This window comes from Lissotriton vulgaris, chromosome 1_1, assembly GCF_964263255.1.
Source record: "Lissotriton vulgaris chromosome 1_1, aLisVul1.2, whole genome shotgun sequence".
Lineage (NCBI taxonomy): Eukaryota > Metazoa > Chordata > Amphibia > Caudata > Salamandridae > Lissotriton > Lissotriton vulgaris.
The window spans coordinates 1,749,895,394-1,749,916,474 of record NC_141685.1 but is presented as its reverse complement, the minus strand read 5'-3'; the positions used below and the strand labels follow the sequence as shown (position 1 = coordinate 1,749,916,474).

The following is a 21,081-nucleotide window of genomic DNA, read 5'->3' as shown; positions in this document are numbered from 1 at the left end:
CTACATCAGCTTCAAAAAAGACCTCAAAAGCCATCAACTCAATACTTACTGGGGATCATAACCATTGCCCAGCAATCCCCTCCCCACCCACATTCAGGACCCCCTATTCTCTTATTGTCCCCCTCCATCCCCCCTCTCTAACCTCGATTTTCTACTGACACAGTTACACTTGTCCCCCTTGTTGCCCTTCTGCTCCTCCCCTTCCACACACACACCCTTCTCTTCCATCTTACCTCCCTTCTCCATCTGTCTTCCACCCCCTGCCCAACGCCTTACTTCGTTCTACTTGCAGCCCTCTATTCCTACCACTTCTCATATTTCATATTACCAATGTGCCTTTATGTTTATATGTAAATAGCTTTTGTACTATCTGACTGTTATACTCGTTCTGTATAAGCATAAAAAGGTCTTCTTTATTAACCTGTCCAAATGCCATGCTATTGAATTATTATTGTTGTACTGTTACTGTCTTCACACTTATGTATAGCGCTCCGATACCTCTGGGTCTAGCCAGCACTTTATAAAACTTCTAAAATACATAAACAAATAAATAAATAAATCATTGTAATGAGGCCCATAAATAGTTTTGATTTAGTCAAGGTTTTGTTTGTTTTTTCTTTTCATTTTGGATTATTCATTTAGAAGTGAAGCCAGACTTTTTAGTTATCACTTTGAAGTGACTTTGAAGATACAGATAAGTTTGCTTTGGGTATACGCCTAATGCCCTGAAGTGGTGTAGGACAGAGCTAGTAAAATGAATAGTTGGACATTTTTATGCCACAATGGATCAGCCTAAAGAATTAATCGAAGTAAGGCTGGTGATCCAGAGTAAGAACAGATGAAGGTGTTACCTTTACAGATATTTTTATTTTGTTTTTGCTCCACGTTCTTCTGGTAAGAAGAACAAAGTTAAGACAGCCAACATGTGTTTATGCCCCTATGGCGGGCAGGCCTCTGGCTTTTTTAAGGCTGAAGGATCTTGCATTTAGTGAAAATTAAACTTGGAAGGAGAAATATGTGGAGAGTATGAAGAAAAAGAGAGAGAAGAAAAGAGAGAAAAGACTGGGGGAGGTGCAGTAATTTAATGTATTGTGGATGCTCTAATGTTTTAATAACTTGTAATATATGTATGCATTTTATAGTTAATGTTATTTTACTTGTTATGTTTGTGTGGTTATTTATTTTGGGTGATTACGCATTTTGTGATTTTTACAGGCTTTTCATTTATCTTATATTGTTTTACAGTTTTTGGATGCTTTTATTATTATAAAGGAATTATTTTTAATGTACTTTATTTTTTGGTTTTCCTGGACAGGTTTTTAACTTTATTTTTTTTATTTCGGATGGCACCAAAGGACTAAGATGTTCCCCGCTGGATATTTTTGGGGGGATGTGTTCTATCTACTTTTGTCTATGTATTTATTTGTGGATTATTTGAAGATCATGGGCATCAGCAATAAAACTGAAGGTTATGTTTTATTTTAATGGCCGGGAAATGATTATTTGATATAAAGTTGTTTATGTTATTATATTAGTTTGTTGTGCGGTATTAGGTGTTGTGTTTTTAAGAGGTGTTATTTGTTTGGTTTCCTGTATATTAATTACATTATTGTTTATTTTAGTCATTTTCCTTTTAAGTTGATTTTGTTTCTAATCAAATATACTTTTATGACTGATTAGTAAAAATCATTACATGATATGCATATTATTTAGTTTGGTAGATTTCTATTTCAAGTAATAGTTTAGTTGGAATATGTAGATTCTTTTTGTTTTGTTTTACAGTAGGGTACTTGATAGGCATCCTAGTTATGGCAGGACTTTATTTTTAGCAGAAACATGTACTTTGCATTGCAGGATTTCACAGATTTCTTTGATTTAATTTGATACTTTTGGTTTTAGTCGGATTATAGATTGTTCTATTTCAAGTTGTTGGTAGCTTGGGTTTAAAAAAATATTTCTAGGAATTTGTTGGTTGGTTGGTTGGTTGGTTGGTCTTAGCCTAGTGCTTTTTGGAAGGAGTTTATGCCACCTTTTCACTGCTTTGTGTTTTTTGGCTTGCTGTGCCATGGTACTGTGATACGTGTTCCACCATGGTATGTGATCGTATGCTATGACAATTCTTTTTTCTTCATAGGCAAATTAGGCATTTATTGAGTATTCAACTCATAATGACAATTTTTAGAGGTGTCTCCACATACTCTGGTTAAAATGATAGTAATAGCCCTGTATAGCAGTCTGTGGTATATGTTTTAAATGGAACACATCCTTGCTTGTTTGAAGTCAATGATTATTTTTTGGGTATAGTAGTTGTCAGTTTTGGATTATATTTGAGTTAGTAGTTCATAATATGTTGCACTTTGTTAGGCAAAAATGTGTCACAAATGGTATGTTTGTGTTGTATTTGCTGAGGACGGGATAGATTTGTGTAAATGATGAAGGGCATGATTTAAAAAGTGGAGTACATCATCCACATGTTTCTGTGCATTATTCTTAGAAGGCTGTGTTCTGTGGCCTAAATTATGTTTCCGTTGGCATTGTTAATTTTATCATACATAAGGGAGGGTTCCTTTCTATGTGTTACAGTTAAAATAAGTAGGACATGTATGACTTTGAATTTTGTAGGAGCTGCAGGGGTTTGAGCTGTGTTTTTTTCTCCTTAAGTCTTTTTTCGTTTGGTATACTTGGGGGTTTTGGAATTGTATATTCAGGAATACTTGGTATGATCAGGGCCATGGGAATTATGTGTTGGGAGGACCAAATTATGCAAGAGGGTTGACTAAATTATGCGGCAATAAAGGCAAACTATGTGGTGTAATGCAGCATATTTTGTGGCTATAGTAAAGCATTATTTTGCATTTTGTACACATGTTAACTCCGTCTGGACGAAAGTTCCACCTCATGAGTAAGAGTTTAACATCGAAATACAACCATATGCAATAGATGGGTGACCAGGTGACTTCATGAGGGGCTTTCCCAAGTGTCGCAACTCGTGTTGCTGCCTTTGTAGTAACTTTTAAGCCATTATATCTAGAAACAATTGTTTTCGTTCAGCAAAAACTGAAATAATATTTCCTTGTCTGACTCATGCCCAGCTTGTGGCATGAATTCTGAGACTCTTAACCATATTATGTTTGGGTGTCCTAAATACCGTGGTGTGTGCAGAAAATGGTTGCGCACATCTGCCTGGCCTTGGAGGTACCACACCTTAGAGAGGCTAAACAAATTTTGACGACGGACACATCTGGTCCGGTTGTCTTTTCTGTGAGCTGGTTTTTGTTCAATATCTGGATAAAGCGGGAGAAACTTCTGAAATTATTGTAAATTTAGTATTTTGGTACAAGGGTTGTGCAGTGGAAACCATTCTAATCATATATGTCTTAGGTACATTGTGTTTTATATAATGATTACCCGTTGGCCAGTCCAAATTTAAAGTACTTTTTACAATATTGTATTTTATAAATTATCATGAATTTTATATATTTTTGAAAACTAGGAATAGTATTAAGCAACAGAATTTAGACACAGAGATAGGACTATTAATTTGCGGGACTATCTTGATATTCTGACAGAAACAGCTGAAATGGAACAGCACTGCATTTGGTCTGCTATGGTTACGTTTTTTGATTATATTTTAATGCTTTATGAGAGTATATTTATGTATTATAGTTATTATATGAAGTAAAATTGTTGCATGCATTACATGGATGTTGTGTACGTACCTTTGATGGTTATGTAACTGAATAAAGGATCTTGATTGTATTGTTTTGTAAAGATCTGCAAATTATGCAGCCAGGGATGGATTGTGTGGCAAATGCGGCAAATCCATAATTATTAGGAAAAATTAATGGCTACAGAACCGTTAAATTCCAGGGGCCCCGAGTATGATATTTTTAAAATAGCTCTTATAGGTTCTTATGACCCATTGCTAGCTTCCCTAAGGTCTTCTGATACATTTCTGACTTCAATTTCTATAATGTTTGAAGGATGGCTATGCTCCCTATCGTTCTGTATACATTTATTTTTAGTAATAGCCCTCCCATTACAAGCATTGCTTGTGCTCTGTTGACTGAAAGTATATCCCATGTGAATCCATAACAGTTTTTTTTATAGATTTGATGTAAGTGGCTCTTCCCAACATATCAATAGATTTTAGAATTGTATATCATTTATAGGTTTGCAATAACTATATTTTAAGTAGCATTAATATTTAATGTACAAAAAGTAATGCACACTTTGTACTTCGATTTTATGTTTTACGTTGATGAGATGTTTGTTGAGGTCTTTATTTTTGTTGTAAAGTTGTGGTAAAAGTGCTCAATCCTTTTTTTATTATAGGTGTTTGAAAAATAGTTTTATTTTGATTAGGTTTTGTTTTACTTTTATTTTTAAATTATACAGTGTTTTAGGTTGTTCTATATTATGGTATATATTTACTTACTCAAAGTAAGCGTGTTGAGTTTTGAGTTTACAAAGATGATATTCTTATTTTCTTCTTGTAATATTTGGGCTTGTTACACTGTTATTTGCTTTATTAGGGAAAAAATCGAAAACCTTATATATTTTTTTAAGTTTAAGTTAAACATTTGACTGTTGCTATCATTAGGCTAATATGTGTTTAATTTACAAAATATACTTTTGAGAGTGCTCTTTCATTTTTGGAGCTGGATTTTTTATTTCTTCCGTGTAAAATCCAGTAGTGTTGCTTTTTTCAAGTCTTGCTGTTTTTTTGTTGATCACTATACGTTTTTGTGTCTCTTTTTAGAATGGTCATTTAATTAGTGTTTACATAGGTTAGTTTGTTTTATGTTTAATGCGATTGGCTGTTTGGGTTTTGTTGGAAATATTACTCTTTTTGTAAGGTTTGCTCTGTATTTGGTGGACTATAATTAGTGTTTATGATTGATATATATATATATATATATATCAATCAATCAGTGTGTATGACATTACCATTACATAAATAAACTACAATAAATGGAATGTCATTTTTATAGTTTATAGTTGTATTGGTTGGTTTAATTTTATAATGCAGAATTCATGTTGACTAATTTATTTTGTTTATGTAGTTTAATGCTATTTTGAGACATTTTAAACAAGATTTAGAAATATTTTATTTCGTACTGTTATGTTAAATATCATTTAATATTTTACTGCGTTATTTCATATTTTATATTTAAAATTGGCACTTTAGTGTACTTTAATTATATTATATGTTCATTTTGGACGAACCCCACCTAGAGTCCACAAACCAAGAGCTAATGATATTTGGTCCCCCCCTACAATAGATGCATGAGAATCACCAAGACTTCGCTAATGTATTGCTTTTGCGAGACTTCAACACCACTTTCAGCTGCCTAGAGAAAAACTCGAGTAGTGCCATCCGGAGGGGTGGCTCTCCATAGATTTTGAAGATTTCCATGGTCTAAGCATTTGAAAATAAATGTGGCTGTGAGTGTAATTAGGGTGTGATGTGATGGCACAGGATTGTTTTTACTTTTCTGTTTCTGGTAGATAAAACAATTGGCCAGTTCCATAGAGTTTCCACTGGAACAGGCAGGTGGCTTATGGGTTTTTAGAGAGTTACTCACCTGCAATAGAGAACACTTCAATTGAGTCCAAATGCAGCTTGTAACTGTTACATTATGTAAAATATGGACTTTTTTTTCCTGTTTATCTATTTAACTAGTAAAATGTCTTTAGGTTTTTGCAGGGCATACTTAGTACAATGTCCCATAAAACTCCCACTATGCAAATATATCCTGTAAAAATCATGTGTACCTGGGTAACAGGAAATTCTAGTAAAATGTCCGGAGCAGGATTAGCCCGGGCTCAATGGGGGTCACAGAGAGGTCAGCACGGCGGCAAAAACCTGTCAGTGAAACATATGGAGCACAAGTTTTTTTTTTTTAAATGATGCCGATTTAATATTTCTGTGCATCCCCGTTTTAAATGTGTCCCGTGGGAGGGTTGGCTCGTTGGTCCAGTGTGGAGATGAGGTCACGCCCCAACCTGCTCCAGGGAAGGTGTAGGTTTTAATGTGTCCGGTGGAATCAGTTCCGGGCTGTTAACTCTCTCAAAACCTGAAACTGGAATCCGAAGAATGCCTGTGATCATGAGGTGTGGTCTGTTCAAAGGGGTCACTGCAGACTTGAAAGAGGCGCCTCGTCATGCGCCTCGCTGAGGTTGCAGCTCTCCTGCTATTTCAAGGCTGAATAACTTACATTTCAATACAGATTACACTCCGGCGTGCACAAGGCCCGTGCAAACAGACCATGACGCCCAGTGTGATCTTCACAATCATATTAAAACACTAGTAGCCAACAGGGCGAGGAGTGGTTAACTGATGTGTGCGCCAGTGTTGTGTCAATCTAAAATATAATTCTTTATTGAAAGGTTTGTTCTTAATATTGGTAGAGCAAGATTTAGGATTTTTTCGGATGACTGGCAGTGTCCATGGCTATCTAGAGGGGAGCAGAGTAGCCAGCCCAACTGCATACTGTTGGCACTTTACATATTGCACTTTACACGTTCATGCAGAGCTGGCAGTGATGTAGGGATTTTAGGACAAGCCGGCTGAGCACTGACGCAGAGGTCATAGGCCATTAGCGTAAAACGTAACCCTTCATCTTAATCCTCACTGGCTATGTTGCTATCGGTTTGCAGGCTGCTGATTAAGCACGTTACTTTCCTATGACAATTGCTTTTGCAGTTATGCCCCCACGACACTCTCAGATTGGTTTTATTTACCATTAAAGTGTTTACTTATGTTTTTATAAATGCCTTGTGCATCCCTTTAACCACTTTGGGAGCTGGGGGCAGGTCGCAGGCACATTTATAACACACCAGGGAGCAGTTCTGGGAGTTACTATGCAATGGTACTGCAGCTGCCTTTCTCCTATTCGTGTGGGCAAAGGCCTGCCAGGTAACAAGTGATCCGTTTTTGTTAGTAACTTAACTGTAAAGAAAAGTTAGGATGTGTGTTGGACAGGCCACAGGAAAGGCCGCTCCCCCCCGGCCCGACCAGGCCCGAGCCCGGTCACGCAGGTACCACACACCACCATTGCACGTCCTCCGTCCCCTCAGGGACCCCTGCCCTCGAGTATGTCGACCTCGTGGGTCCGATCCACTGCCGGCCCGCGCGCCCATCCTGGGGCGCCATCTTGGACTCTCCACCACGAGGCCGCCTGGCCCCCGATCGACCTCAACCCTGGGCCTGGCCCGGCCTCAGACATCCCGGCACCACCATCCACCCAGGAGGTGAGCGGGCTACTTGGCAAGTCAATGGGAGAAAGAGGTGTCGATGGCTCTCCCCCACCAAGTGCCACTCGCCCATCGCCTCCCCGGGCGCTGGCTCCACCCCCCTGCTGGGTGTCTGGACTCCCTCATCCCGGACCTCCCGACCTCCAAGTGCGAGGGTCCGGACATCAAAGCACACCAGCCCTATAACTAGGGCAGCTCCAGAGCAGGAAGGCAGTTGTATCTTGGAGTCGAGAGACGCAAAGAAGAACTCATCCTGGACGGACTACTGGCGCTGCCGTAGCTCTGTCTTGTGCACCATCGTCTTGTCTGCTGGCGCTGCCGCAACCTTTTGCAACCTTCATATCCTTCATCGTCGTCGGGACCTGCTGGCGTGGCCGCGGACCGTTTGTAACCGTCATCTTCATCGGGACCTGCTGGCTCCGCCGCGGACCGTCGCTTCCTTCGTCCATCTCGGGACCTGCTGGCTCCGCCGCGGCCCGATCATCTAGAACGCCGAGCTCGAGGATTGAGAGCTATTTCCATCTTTTGGTGATAAGACTGTCCCGCTACCCTTTCCCTAAACCAGAGACCAGAATCGAGGGGACCCCTGAGTCCAGACCTCCTTGTACCATCTCATCGTAACGTAAAGAATTGCCTATAAAGTCTCGTTGAACTTTAACCTTGTGTGGTGTCCGTCTGTGGGGGGGAAGTTACTTGTCTGTACGATCGCTGGAGACGGCTCTCCCCGGAGACCTCTCCCCTTATCCTCGGCCGACCCTCCCGGTCCGTCTAACATTGGTGCCAGCGGCGCGATCCGAATCACCGCATAATCGTACAGAGAGTAGCTCACCCCACGACGAAATCACGATGACAGCTAAAGAAAGCGGAGCAACCGAGAAGTTCCAGATGGAGAAATTGGACGAGTACAGCCATCGTGAACTAAAACAGTTCTGTATCGAACTAGGTATCGCTACCACCGGACTAAGTACCAAAGATGATTTTAAGCATGCCCTAGAATCTTGGGCAGAAACCGGGGCTGCCGGAACCCCCGATCAAAGCACCGCAGCAAAGACCACCACGGCCCCTGAAGGGCGAAGAACGGGTCTCTCGCAAGACGAGATCCAGGAAAGAGAAAAAACCCGACTACATGAGCTGGAAATGGCCCGACTCAAAATGGACGTTGAACTTAAGCTGGCCGAACAAAAAATCAACTTAGAGCACCTGCGTCTCCGAGAAGAAAGAGAGGAGAAACAGAGACAAAGAGAGCTCGAGGAAAAGAAACTGGCGTATGAACACGAGCGGAAACTAGCTGAGATCGATCTACGCAAGCAGAATAAAGAGGTAGGGGTGTCCGAGCAACCCCACACCCCCGGAGCAACAGAGAAAAAGGTACACATCCCCAAGGATGTCGTTCGAGAATACTTCCGAGAGGACGACATCCAGCAATGGTTTAAGGCTTATGAAATCGCTATGACTGCACACCGGATCGATAGAAGCGATTGGGGAGCCGGTCTATGGGGGAGATTCCTCAATGAGGGCCGCGACGCCCTGCTACAGCTCCCGGACCACCAGATGACCTCCTATGACCATATGAAAGCTGCACTCCTCACCCGCTATGGCCTCACACCCGAAATGTACCGCCAGAGGTTCCGAGACTGCACCCGCATCCCGGGTACAACTTGGGTGGACTATGTAAACTACTTCAGTCGAGCCTTCGAGGGCTGGATCAAAGGAAGCAAGGTCACAACCTACGAACAACTGTTCAATCTTATGGTATGGGAGCATCTGTCGAACAATTGCTTCATTGAACTCCGCCAGCACCTCCTCGACAGCAAATTAACCGATCCCCGGCAGCTCGCAGCCGAAGCTGACCGGTGGGAAATCACCAGAGTGGGCCGGAATGGGTCCTATGAACAGAACCGGAACAACAATGGTCAGCACCGTCCCCGAGGAGGAGGAGGAGGCCAAGGACGCGGAAGAGACAACGCTCCGGCCGCCCCCGCTACCAGCACCACCCCCCCGGCCAACCGGGGCAGCACCCCGGCACGACCGGGATACCGAGCCAATGTTACGTGCCATCGATGCCAACGAGTCGGCCACTATGCAAACGACCCAAACTGCCCCCAGTACCAGAGCCCAAGACCCCGCCAAGTAGCCGCTGCTGCTCTGGGGGAGGAACAGATCTCAGAAGAACAAGAAGAATATGAGCAGGAGCATCAAGAATGGGAACCAGCCGCCATGGCTCTGGCCTGCTTAGGGGGGAGAGACGTGATCCCGCGGGTCCCCCTACCCGCCAACACCCAGAAGTACAGCCAATGGGTGAGCATCAATGGACGCCAGGCCGAAGCCCTTCGTGACACCGGGGCCAGTGTGACAGCTGTCCGCTGTCACCTGGTGACCCCAGAACAGTACCTACCGAACATTCTCTGCCCGGTACGCTCAGCCGATAACTCAGAAAGTCTGTGTCGGATGGCCTGCGTCCCCTTTGAATGGGGAGGGGTCTCCGGCATGTTGAAGGTAACGGTCCGAGACGATGCCCCCGTGGACTGCCTCCTGGGGAATGACCTGGAAAGCTCCCCATGGGCAGCCGTAGAACGAAGAGAACACCTGGGGATGTTAGGCGTCCCGGACTGGGCGTGCGTCACCACCCGGTCCATGGCCGCCCGTGCCAACCACCGCCCAGAAGAACCCGACTGGCCGGCGCCACCGCCTCCGGTCGCCCCAGCCGAAACCACCGACCGTGACGTCCCCCCAGAACCAGCTCAACCTTCCGACCTCGCTAACCTCGACCAGTGGCCTCAAGAGGGGGGGCCCACGCAAGAACAATTTCGCCAAGAACAGAAGACCTGTCCCTCCCTCGAGGGACTCCGCCAGCAAGCGCTCGCCCAAAGCGCAGGGGATACCTCCGGAACTCACTGGGTCTACTGGGACAATGATCTGCTGTACAGTGAGCAAAGAATCGCAGAGCTGGGGGCCAGCCGAGTACTAGTGGTGCCCCTCCGTTTCAGAGACTTTCTGCTAAACCTGGCCCACGATGTCCCCCTGGCAGGACACCTGGGTCAAGATAAAACCTACAGTCGCCTAGTGACCCACTTCTTCTGGCCCAAAATGAGGAACGATGTACACCAGCATTGCCGATCTTGCCCCACGTGCCAAGCCAGTGGAAAGAGCGGCCGCAAACTAAAGGCCCCCCTGCAACCTTTTCCCGTGGTCACCACCCCGTTCGAGAGGGTCGGGATAGACATCGTGGGGCCCCTGGACCCACGCACAAAACAAGGCCATCGATTCATCTTGGTGCTAGTGGACCACGCCACCCGCTACCCTGAGGCTGTTCCCCTGCGGACTGTGACAGCCCCGGTAGTCGGCCGGGCTCTGATGGGGATCTTCTCCCGTGTGGGCTTCCCCCGAGAAGTCGTCAGCGACAGAGGCACGAACTTTATTTCTAAATATATGAAATCCCTCTGGCAACAGTGCGGGGTTACCTACCGATTCACGACCCCCTATCACCCTCAAGGAAACGGACTCGTTGAGCGGTTCAACCGCACGCTAAAAGGGATGATCGGGGGGTTGGAAGAGCCCCTCCGTCGCCAGTGGGATGTGCTGCTGCCGTGCCTCCTCTTCGCATATCGGGAGGTCCCCCAGAAGTCCCTGGGCTTCAGCCCGTTTGAGTTGCTATATGGACACCCCGTGCGGGGGCCGCTCAGCCTAGTCAAAGAAGGCTGGGAGATGCCCCCTCTAAAGAACCCACCAGATGTCTTCCGGTACCTCCTCACTCTCCGCAACCAGACCCGGCGGTTCAGAGAGCTGGCAAAAGCTAACCTAGAGACCAGTCAAGAGGACATGAAAAAGTGGTATGACCGGAATGCCTCATCCATTGAATTTGAACCTGGCCAACAGGTATGGGTGATGTCCCCCACCGAGCCCTGCGCCCTGCAAGACAAATGGACGGGGCCCTTCAAAGTAGTCGAACGCAAGGGCCCTGCCACCTATCTCATCGACATGGAATCTTCCCGGAACCCCCTCCGGGTCCTCCACGCTAACCGACTGAAACCCCACTTTGTGCGTACAGAACTCAGCCTCCTGATGGCCACAGACAATGGGGCTGAAGAGGACTCCGAGCCCCTCCCTGACCTCCTATGGACTCGGGAGCAAGACGGCTCCGTAGATGGGGTCCGACTCTCGGAGGCCCTCACCAGAGAGCAACGCCAGGAGTGTCGAGTCCTCCTGTCACAGTTCGCCAGCCTGTTCTCCCTCACCCCAGGTGTCACTTCCTGGTGTGTGCACGATGTGGACACAGGGGACAGCCCCCCTATCCGCCACCGGGCCTACCGCGTGCCAGATCGGGTACGGGCCTGCATCCAAGAAGAAGTAGCCAAGATGCTCACGCTCGGGGTCATCGAGCCCTCAGACAGCCCCTGGGCCAGCCCTGTGGTACTGGTCCCCAAAGCAGCTGCCCCCGGCACCACACCGGAACTCCGGTTCTGCGTCGACTACCGGGGCTTGAATGCGGTCACCAGAACAGACGCACATCCCATCCCCCGGGCAGATGAACTAATCGACCGCATGGGAGCTGCCCGCTACCTCAGTATTTTCGACCTGACGGCGGGCTACTGGCAAATCGGCCTCACACCCCGGGCCCAAGAACGTTCTGCCTTTTCCACCCCCGATGGCCATTACCATTTCACGGTCATGCCCTTCGGCATGAAGAATGCCCCAGCAACATTCCAACGGCTCGTCAATCAGGTCCTGGCGGGGCTCGAAGGGTTCAGCGCCGCCTACCTAGACGACATCGCTGTCTACAGCCACCATTGGTCCGAGCACCTCCACCACCTCCGAGCAGTGCTGCAAGCCCTTCAGCAAGCTGGCCTCACGGTCAAGGCCAGCAAATGTCAAATTGGTCAAGGGTCTGTAACCTATCTCGGGCACCAGGTGGGAAGCGGCCTGGTGGCCCCTCTGCAGCTAAAAATTGCCGCCATCCAGTCCTGGCAGCCCCCCATCACCCAGACCGAGGTACGAGCCTTCCTGGGCCTCACGGGCTATTACCGAAGGTTCGTGAAAGACTATGGTACCATAGTGGGGCCCCTCACAGAACTCACGTCAAAAAATCAACCCAAGAAAGTCAACTGGACCCCAGAGTGTCAAGCTGCATTTGAACAATTGAAAGCCGCCATGTGTTCCGCCCCTGTGCTCCAGGCCCCCGACTACAGCCGAGAGGTTGTCGTCCAGACGGATGCCTCCGACCATGGCATTGGGGCAGTCCTGTCACAAGTGAACACCGAAGGCCTTGATCAACCGGTGGCCTTCATCAGCAGGCGACTCCTACCACGGGAACAACGCTGGAGCACCATAGAGAGGGAGGCCTTCGCTGTGGTATGGGCCCTCAAGAAGCTCCGGCCCTACCTCTTTGGCACACACTTTCGGGTGCAGACCGACCACCGACCCCTGCAGTGGCTGATGCAAATGCGGGGGGAAAACCCAAAGTTGCTACGCTGGTCCATCTCCCTACAAGGTATGGACTTCACAGTTGAACACCGGCCTGGGCCAGATCACGCCAACGCGGATGGCCTGTCCCGGTTCTTCCGCCTCGACGAGGAGAGTCCCCAAGAGGATGGGTAACTCTCCCCGCCTTCAGCTGGGGGGGACGCATGTTGGACAGGCCACAGGAAAGGCCGCTCCCCCCCGGCCCGACCAGGCCCGAGCCCGGTCACGCAGGTACCACACACCACCATTGCACGTCCTCCGTCCCCTCAGGGACCCCTGCCCTCGAGTATGTCGACCTCGTGGGTCCGATCCACTTCCGGCCCGCGCGCCCATCCTGGGGCGCCATCTTGGACTCTCCACCACGAGGCCGCCTGGCCCCCGATCGACCTCAACCCTGGGCCTGGCCCGGCCTCAGACATCCCGGCACCACCATCCACCCAGGAGGTGAGCGGGCTACTTGGCAAGTCAATGGGAGAAAGAGGTGTCGATGGCTCTCCCCCACCAAGTGCCACTCGCCCATCGCCTCCCCGGGCGCTGGCTCCACCCCCCTGCTGGGTGTCTGGACTCCCTCATCCCGGACCTCCCGACCTCCAAGTGCGAGGGTCCGGACATCAAAGCACACCAGCCCTATAACTAGGGCAGCTCCAGAGCAGGAAGGCAGTTGTATCTTGGAGTCGAGAGACGCAAAGAAGAACTCATCCTGGACGGACTACTGGCGCTGCCGTAGCTCTGTCTTGTGCACCATCGTCTTGTCTGCTGGCGCTGCCGCAACCTTTTGCAACCTTCATATCCTTCATCGTCGTCGGGACCTGCTGGCGTGGCCGCGGACCGTTTGTAACCGTCATCTTCATCGGGACCTGCTGGCTCCGCCGCGGACCGTCGCTTCCTTCGTCCATCTCGGGACCTGCTGGCTCCGCCGCGGCCCGATCATCTAGAACGCCGAGCTCGAGGATTGAGAGCTATTTCCATCTTTTGGTGATAAGACTGTCCCGCTACCCTTTCCCTAAACCAGAGACCAGAATCGAGGGGACCCCTGAGTCCAGACCTCCTTGTACCATCTCATCGTAACGTAAAGAATTGCCTATAAAGTCTCGTTGAACTTTAACCTTGTGTGGTGTCCGTCTGTGGGGGGGAAGTTACTTGTCTGTACGATCGCTGGAGACGGCTCTCCCCGGAGACCTCTCCCCTTATCCTCGGCCGACCCTCCCGGTCCGTCTAACAATGTGGTTTGTCTTAAGGTGATCACTAAGTTCTACACACAATTGCTGGCACGTCTGTGCGTAAACAACAAACAGAACACAAAGGTCATTACTAAAACCACCAGCTTCCAATATAGCTCACATAAGCCACATATATGCATAGTCTTACTACAAAGTACACTCAGATGACCCTTTCAACGAAAGATAGCATAGACAGCGCGGGCTGCTGTGCAACATGGCTTAAAGTATGGAGGAAAGTGCTATGCTGAGGCTAGCATTGACTGGATCATACCACTCCTTTTCCTTTTAAACTAAGCGTGAGGGGGCAAGCTGCAGGGGGAAGGTGTAGGGAGGAGGAGTGAATGAACAGCAGCAATGTTCAGCGATTGAAGTGCAGGGAGAAAGCAACATGAGGGAGTTATGAGAGAGGAGGGAGGGAGCAGCAACATTGGACGGAGGGAGGGGAAAGCAACATGAGGGAGGTGCAAGGGAGGGAGCAGCAACAATGGACAGTGGGAGGGGAAAGCAACATGAGGGAGGTGCAAGGGAGGGAGCAGCAACAATGGACAGTGGGAGGCAGGTGGGTGAAAACACCACGAGGACATTCGATGAAGGAAGCAGAAGCAACACTGGACAGTGGGAGGTGGGCAGGGAAACAAGTAACACAAGGGAGGGGTGGTGGAGGAATATGGACTCTTATAGAGTGCTTGGCAAAAAGTTAAAAAAAACACACACAAAAAACAAGTACCTGCAGGAGGGCATGGCTAGTGGAAGGACACTTACCACAGATAGGAAGCCGTACTGAGGTCCATGCTCCACAGCAGGGACAACCACTAAAGCCCCAGGAGGAAGCAGAATGCACTGACCAATTAGGAAGCACGGAAATTAGAGTGACATCAAAGCCTACCAATGTTATGTAATGGTAATTAATGGGCGGGCTCTAAGCTCATCTTTGTTTTTTTTAAGTTAATAAAAGTTTTCACTGACAGCACATGCGCTGTCTCAGGTGAAACCTAAAAAACAGCAAATGTATAGTATGTTAAATCTTCATAAAGAATTGAAAATAATTACTACACCACCTCACTTGCTTCCTGCTACCACAGGTAGCTGCTGCTGACACCCTGTAATCCATCCGTCACTGTCTTTATTTATTAATTACACGTCATTAAATTTGGTACACAATAGCTTTGGAACTCTTAGACTGAGTTAGTGCTAGAGGTAAAACACAGAAACGTCTGACTTCTGACTTCATACGGAAACCCTGGAGCACCTGCTATGAAAAGCCAGTAACAGATCATAAAACATATTCAAGTTACAAAAGAAAGCAAATAAAGTAGAATTTTCAGATGTTTTCTGCATGTAGGCAAGGTGAGTTAGGCCTTTTGAAAAGGAGGCAGGTCGTTCCAAAGTGGCACATATTTTGCTCCAAGCGTGCAGATTGAACACGGGACCTTAGAACAGTGCAGTAAAATGTAAATATTCAAGAGCGAGATCCCTGTAGACTTCAAACATACCATAAGGCACTTTGAATACAATTATCAGATTAATTGAAGCCAGTAAATTCCTCCCAGAGCTGTACAAGTGTGGGCTTAATATGATAGTTTGTAAGTCTAATTCTTTTATTTTGTGTACCATTGTAAAGAGAGGTCAGGGAAGATCACATTGTAGCAATTTATTCTAGAAAGAGCGACAAACAGGTTTGACTTATGTAACTAGATGAAGTAGGACATGAGTTAGGCAGAAAATATACATTTTGATTATCTGGCTGACCTTTGGCATGGAAAACAGGGTAGGCTTGAACGTTACTCCTGGTTGCCAGACATTGGAAACATGTATTCTTTGACTGTCATTGCTCACTCTGCCTCTGGAGTCAGCCGCATCGGCAGCAGAAGTTGGAGCTCCCACTCTCCACCTAGGATACAGATATGCTGTATCCTAGGTGGGGTTTGTTCACCGGATCCTGTAGTGTCAGCGGAGGTTGCCACCTGAAGACTTTTGGCCTCCCATTTTACACCAGCACTAGAGGTGAACCGGGCCCCACCGTGACGAATGGGGCACCTCGCTGCTCTGCTCAGAGATGCGCTCCAGTCTGCTCTGCCCAGCGGCTAGAATGAACCCAAAATGGCGGCGCCTTAGGGACATCGGTGCCAATGACTCCCGGGACAGACTTTCAAGCTTGCGTTTGGCTGCTGCCAACGCATCTCCTGAAGAGTTTGGCCTCCTCCTGTGCCTCTTCCTGTTCCCATCCAGCTTCGGTGTTGCTACGGCTCCTCCATATGGCCCCAGATGATGTGGGACGGCTTTGTCGCATGTTCTCCCCTCCTCCCGGGACAGCGAGACGTCTTTGCTGATGTGCCCCCACTGGCTGCCCGCCACCCGCTTCCTCCCCATGCAGTCTATCTTCCTGGATTTTGCCTCGCCCCGTCATCGACTTTGGGGATACCAGTGAACTTTCCCCAGGTATGGCGGCATGGGAGCCATGACCGGCGGATGGTCTTTCGGCGTTGCTCCAGTGGACCCGAGCCCACATGCCTCCACTCCCTTCCTGACTTTGATTTTTTAACTTTGCACCCCTCCCCCACCCCCCCCCCCCGACTTCTCCTGGCACTTTGGGTCATACTCACTTCTTTTGGCCTCGCCGCCATTTTGCTGCTGCTCTCTGACGTTTTTTTTTCTCTTGACCCTGGCCCGCCATCTTGTATGTTCCCTCGTCCTTTACCCTTTTCCCTCGTTTCCCCCTTGACGATCCTCAAATGTTTCTTCCCTTTTCTGCTTTGCCTTTTCTCCATACCCTTGTATCCCTCCCACCCTCCCTACTGCCTCCCAATCTACTATTTGTATATTTATGTATATAGAGATAGCTCTAATCACTAGTATATGCAGTAGGCGATTGTACTTTCTACCATTCCTATGTGACGCTTAGAGTTTATCCATTTGTATCTCCTCGAGTCACTTTACTACTTGTACATTTGCAATTTTTTTCTGTTCGTATCTCTTCCTTGTGTGACTTTACAATGTATACTTTTGCACATTTTTTTTCCTGTTTGTATCTTTTATGTAACGCATGTAATACTAAGTTCTTATGTATCACAACTGGTTCTTATGTAAAGCGCTCTGACACCTTTGGGTAAACTTTGAGCTATAGAAAATCGAATTTTGCTGATTAAATACTTATGGAAAATGTCCAACGACCTAGTTAGCCATAGATCCCTTGCCCAACCAAAAACATGTTTGAAATACATTGGACATTGTTTTTTGTTTTTTTTCTTTTCAAAAGTGATCATGGCATTATATATTGAATTCAAACTTTATGCAGGACAGTTATAACAGCACTGTTGGCATAAAATGTGACGGCAAACCAAGGGAGCTTTTTTCACTTAGTGCTCGTGAAACAAAGAGTGACGGCGCAAGTGACAAGTGGAGAACACAGCGAAGGACGCAAAGTGACAAGGTGAAGAAAAATATATACAAAAACAATGGTTCCTCTTCAATGATTGGAAGACAGATAATTGTTTGTGAACCAAAGTTGAGACTGCACCGTGAGTTGCGCTGTATGAACAGTCGACGGCATTTTGATCCGATCAAGTCAGGATCATCATCAGGACCAATTCAATGACATGCATGCCCAACGGTCAAATTTAAAAACAACTCTCTATTATGTACAGCGTTATTATGGCAGTACCATTCCGGTCAAATCACAAAACCCCCTCCCCCTCCGGGGGTGGAAAGTGGGGAACCTGGACAATTACCCACTTTCCCCGTGCCTTATTTTGGCTCTGGGTATGGACTGTAATAGGCAGTTTTTTTTGTTAAAAAAAATATATATATATTTCGTTTTTCAAGAGAAAACTCAACATTCTCTACTATTGTTTGGTTTACAACACATATCAAAGCGCCATTATGATTTTCCATCAAGATTTTCCACACAGTACCATATCATTCTTAATTTGCCCCTACCACCACACCCATAACAGTTTCTGGGTTTCAAAACCCCATTCAAAGTTAAACAGTGTCATTATATCCATCATGGGCTGTTGTCCAGGCTGGATTCTATTTGCGGAGGCTCGCATATGTTTCCCCTAAATTCGTTCCACTTTCCCCAAATCCCGGACCATTTCTTGGGGCATCCTCTATGGGTATATACTGCCCTTTCAGCCACCATTGCTGCATCCATATCATTCCTCCATTGTTAATATGTGGGGGTTACCCCTGAGCCCCAGTTTCTAGCCATATTTCTTTTTGCAATGGTCATCCCCAATGTTGCCCAATCCTGCATCTGTAAATTTAGGGCTGTTTGCTCCAGAATGTTAAGAACGCACCTCTTAGGGTCCGGTGGGACGTCTGCCCCTCCCGCCTGTGAGACCATAGTCATGACCCTTTCCAAGTATGGTTGTAATCGCGGGCATTCCCATATTATGTGACGGAATGTTCCTGTGAGTCCACAGTTTCGTAGACACAGTGAGTCAGGCGTGCGCCCCAGTTTATGCAGTGTAGTGCGTGAGTAGTATATGCGATGAAGCACCTTGAGCTGTATTCATTTATTTAAGCTTAGATGGAATCGCTCCTTCTCGGGGCGATGCCAAAGCGTCCTGCCAGTCTGATTCCTCTATGTCTCTGTTAAAAGCAAAACGACAATCAAGAACATTGCCTGTGCCATCTTGTCTGGTGAAAGTTCCTACGTGCACATAAGCTGCAGTCAAATTTCTGACCGACCACAGCCATTTTGTATTCTGTTGGTCACCTTTGTTTTACCCTGCCTTTACTAGCATCTCTCTGACCCTCTGACTGACCTGGTATGTGTGCTGGGGGCTATGAACTCTATTGCCACAACAAACCTCAGCACCACTTGCTGCCATAAAACTTGTTCTTCCTCTCATATCTGTTTACAGGCAAGCCCTTGGCCATTCTATCCCTCCCTGCACCTGGCCACACAAACATGCTTTATTGCACTGCCAACAGCAAGACTTGTTTTCCTCAACAATGGGACCTGTTTTTATCAACAGAACAGACTCTTAGATCTGGCCGGTCTCACATGTTTTAGACCCTGAAGCAAGGTCCAGCTGCAAGATAAGATTGTCTGTTTGACCTGACCGAGGCGGGGACTCCAAGCTTGTGTAACCATGTTGATGAAACAAATACATTGTGCCAAACCTGTATAAAAGGAAGAACCAAAGGAGTTGCCGGCAGAACACCTCCATCAGACATCCTGGTGTCTGCAGTTGACGTGGGCTCCTAATGAGAAATAAACCTTTTTCTTGTCTTCCAGTTCCCAGCGCTTGCCTCATTATTTTGGTAACGGACCCAAGGTGAATTAAAGGTGAACCCTGCACCGGGCAGCATTGGGGGTCTTAGAAGTCTCGCTGCCTTTCACATCTCCCAATTCCGTCTGCCATCGTTCTCTTAGGGTCGTCGTGGGGTCTGGTTAGTTATTTACGAACTTACGGAATGTCTGGGAGATGGCCTTCTTATGCATATGATCAGTGAGGAGCCTATCCTCCAAGGGTGAGGTCTCTGCTAATTGCGCCTCTGGGGGGATGGCACTCTTGAGTGCGTGTCTGATTTGCATGTATCTGTAGAATTCAGTCTCTGCCATGCCATACGTCTCTCGCAGTTTTTCGAAGGGTAGAACCTCCCCTTTTACCCATAGATCTCCTAATTTAGTATTATCAATGAGGTCCCATTTCTTGAATCCCTTCGTGTTGGATAAAGTGCCTAAACGCTGGGTCTCCCAGAGGGGGGTGGCCTGCGTCAGTACTCCCTCCCAACCCAATGCCCTATTCGCTGTATGCTATATTTAATTGTGTGAGCTGTCGGACCCGTGAGTGTGTTCTTTCGTTTATTAGGATCTAGGGCTTGATTGGATATGGTTAACGAGGTTGCAAGAAACCTGAAACACCAGCAAGCTCCTTGTCAATAGTTTACAGTTTACTCATCCCATTCTATTAAGAAAATTGGAAAATGTATCAGTAACTCCCTAAGTGCCACATGTCACTCCAGCATGCTTCAATGCATCAAGAGTTTAACTGGAACACAAGAAGAGCAAAATAATGGATCAGAGAAAGCAGAGCACAAACCCAAAACCATTTACGCTGTTTCCCAGTCATACAAACATTTTCTACTTCCATTTTCTAAGCCCATGAAGGTTTGGCATCAAATCATGATTGTGCTCTTTCTGATATCTATTCTATTCGTCAGTGTTTATATACAGCATGTCTGCCCAGCGCGGTAACAACCTCTGCTCTACTACCTTGCGTACCTAGAATTGTGCTAGAAGAAATAGGTGTTCAGGGTTTTTTCTGAAAATTGTTTCCGATTTGTCCAATCTCAGATATATTGGGAGGGCATTCCAAAGTTTAGGGGCCAGGTATGGAAAAGAACTCCCAAAACATCCCGTTCTTGTAATCCTAGGAGCCAGCAGTAGATTGTGACCCTCTGATCTCAATGTTATTTTTGGCCTGTAAGGGTTGAATAGGCTCTGTATGAGCTGGTGGCCGTTTTTGTTGAGAGCACAGTGTACAAGGCAAAATATTTTGAACTGGATTATTTTTTGTATAGAGACAGTTTTTTTAAATAAACCAGCTAGATCCATTATGCTCCATACCTGTGTTTTTATGTTCACCGGCTTCTGCCTCCCAAGCATCACAGGGCCAATACTACAGATGTGTTTTGTTTATCATTCGCTTTGCTAGGTTTAGAGGAATTGCACTTGTTTTTTGCTCTGCAACAGTGACAGGGCTGTAGAATGTTGATGCTAGCGTTAGCATGTCTTTCTATGCTGGGACCAGTTGAAGTTGTATCAGCCGAAGCTTGAGGACTCTTATGTGCATGCTGTTGCAGTTATCCTGACGAGACTGCACCAGTAAGTGGACTAAGGTGACTTTGTTTTGGAGACTCAGCATGTAAACAGCCATTTCTGAGCATGCTGTTCGGCAACAGTTAGAGAATGTCAAGTCAAGAGTGTTTCAGTGGGTCCAGGTTAAATGAATCTATGCCAAGTTTTCATGATAGCCACACATGACACATTTAAACATTGACAATTACTGGAACTTGTTTACATAGTTCGTGATTGTCCTACATATCTGGCATGGATCAAGCTCCCCATAATGTATGCAGGACACCCCAGGCCTTTTGGAAAGCTATCTGGGCTGAATTAACTTTGACT

The 21,081-nt window shown here is 46.8% G+C and overlaps 1 protein-coding gene across 1 annotated transcript in view; it reads right to left on the bottom strand.

Annotated features, from left to right (window-relative positions):
• HMGA2 (high mobility group AT-hook 2) overlaps positions 1-21,081 on the bottom strand; it is a 290,944-nt gene that overhangs the window by 85,112 nt on the left and 184,751 nt on the right. The gene's annotated exons all lie outside the window — the stretch shown is intronic.